Source organism: Lissotriton helveticus, chromosome 2_1, assembly GCF_964261635.1.
Source record: "Lissotriton helveticus chromosome 2_1, aLisHel1.1, whole genome shotgun sequence".
Classification (NCBI taxonomy): Eukaryota; Metazoa; Chordata; class Amphibia; order Caudata; family Salamandridae; genus Lissotriton; species Lissotriton helveticus.
This window is the reverse complement of record NC_136059.1, coordinates 251,337,336-251,340,159: the sequence shown is the minus strand read 5'-3', so window position 1 is coordinate 251,340,159 and position 2,824 is coordinate 251,337,336.

The window sequence follows — 2,824 nt, the reverse complement described above, 5'->3', positions numbered from 1 at the left end:
CATTATTTGTCAGAATATAGAGCACAAACTATTGGGCTACGAAAATTCTGTAGCCAAAATGTCATCTACCAAAGTATTGTGAAGGTAGGTATATACAGGTAAGTATAAATGTACTGTTCTTAACTCCACCTCTGTTTTGCACAGATATTGGTACTGTATCTGGTATTTGTAAAGCGCAAACTGACTACCCCTATGGGTCTCAAGGTGCTGGGGGCCGTCGGAGAGATTAAGTGAGCTATTGCCCAGAGTCACAGGGTGCTGAGCTGAGCTGCCACCGGCGATCAAACCATGACCCCCTTTCACAGAGTCAGCTGCTCTGGCAGCTGCACCACACCTCTCACTAAGATACCTATATATGGAGGTAAGTTTAGGAAATCATTCCTACCTTTATGATGTTTGAGTAATATTTTGGCTATGATATTTTCTAAACACAATGTTTAAAACTCAATATTTTATTAGTATACCCCTTCACACCTGCCATCTTTTCTTACCGACTGCCACATGATTGACAGTGAAGTATATGTCCCCATCACCTTCTAGCTAGATGTTTAGATGGAGCAGTTTTAATGGTTGTTGTTAGACCTGACATCTTTGCAATGGCTTTCATCCAACTTTTTGCCTTTAATCCTTCTAGTTTTGTTGGCTTCGTTTTTGCTGCCCTGAGGACTGTGCACACTTTACCATTGTTAGTCAGTGCAAACGTGTTTGTGTTCTCTCCCTAAAACATGGTAACATTAGCTTACACCCAATTGGCACATTAAGTGTACTTGTAAGTCCCAATTGAAGTGGAATTACATGTGCTCAGGGTCTGTAAATTAAATGGTGCTAGTGGGCCTACAGCAATGATTGTGACACCCATTGGAGTGTCTTTTAAACATGTCTCAGGCCTGCCATTGCAGCCTATGGGTGCAGTTTTAAACTGCCATTCTCACCTGGACAAATATACCTTTTGCCAGGTCTAAAAATTCCTTTTTAACACATAGATGTCACCCCCCAGGGTAGGCCCTAAACAGACCATAGAGCAGGGTGCAGTGCATTTACAAATGTGGACATGTACTTTTAACTTTTACTGGTTGTGAAAAACTCAAATTAGTTTTTTATTATTGCAAGGCCTACCTCTTCCATAGGATAACGTTGGGTTAATGTATTACATTTAATATGTGATAGCATTTGGGAGCAAGTAGGAATGTCGAGTTTGATGTCTAAAGAATTGTAATATAATATAATGGTAAAGTTGGATTTTAAATCACACTTCTAAAAATGCTACTTTTAGAAAGCTGAAAAAACAACAATTGGGGGTTGGACCCTTCTTTACAACCACCATGGACCTCTAGCTTCAAGCAAATACCAAAAAAAGTAGGTGGCTCTGTTTCTTTTTGTTTTGTACTTTTTCACAAGATCATTCTACTTAACATGACGTGTAAATCAATTGAGACAAATACCGTGCTAACATACATTACTCAATATTTTGTGACAAAGAGTGATACCTAAAACATTGCAAACCTATACAAACATTGTTCTCAACACAAATTAAATCACACTGGTGAAACAGAATGACACAAATCAAAAAATAGAATAAATCAATATTCAACCAGTCCAGAGTTATAAGCCGGAGCGATTCCTCTCAACGCTCTTGGCATTAGTGAAGGGTTCCAAAACGATCAAATATGTGTTGTATTTTCACTTTATTACTGTATGAAGTCCTGCATGAATACTATACACCTTGCCTCAAAGTTAAGCCTGACAGCGTTGTGCCAAGCTACCAGAGGGTTGAGGACAAGTTAATTTGGGGTTTGCTTGCATTTGACCTTGAAAATAATTGTGGTTGATTGTTGAATAGAGTTTTACCCCCCCAATCAGTAAGCCAATTTCCTACAGTTGACATTTAAGATATCCCAAAGGAAATGAGCATACTGTCAATTGATCTTTCAAGGGGCAATCTTTCAATTTTTTAGAATGCACAATCCTGTGTGTTTCTTCTATGGAAAGTGAGTTTTGCAGACATTTCACCGTGAGGCAAACACCAACACATGCTCAATGCCAGTGTTTGCTCCCATACCCGCAGTGTCCTCCCCCCACCTTACCAAGGGCATTTTGCCACCTCCAACTGCAACACTGTTTAATTAGATGCTGCAGTGCAGGCAATTAAGGGCCAGATGTAGGTAGCCCAATACCGGTCGGTAACGGTGGAAATTACCGAATTTCGGCCGTTACCGACCGGTATTAGGCATTTGAGATGTAGGGGCCAAATTTAAGGATTTGGTAATTTACCAAAACGGTAATTTAAGGAATCGGTAAATTACCGAATCCTTAAAATACCGATTCGGTAAATTACCGAATCCGTAATGTAGGGAGCACTCAAGAGAGTGCATTTCTGAGTTAAGGATTCGGTATTTACCACCAATTAAAAGTTGGTGGTAAATATCGAAAACCTTTGAAAAAGCAAATTTGTGCTTTTCCAAAAGTGCAATGTGGCAGACATATGTATGTGTGCCACATGTGCACACATGCACGATTCAGGGGTGCAAAAGGGTGTCAATGTGACACCCTGCCACCCTTGAATATGCACCCCCTATTACCGATTGTTAGATCTGGGGGTCTCTAGTTGGCAGAGGTAGGTACCACTGTCCAAATAGGGACCCTTGCTTCTAGTCAGGGCAAGGAGATAACCCTCTGAGATAACCTTCGCTCACCCTCTAGGTAGCTTGGCGCGAGCAGTCTAGGCTAACCAGAGGCAATGCGTAAAGTATTTGTACCAACACTCACAGTAACACAGTAAAAACACCACAAACTGACCCCACAACAGTTTAGAAAAATAAAGGTA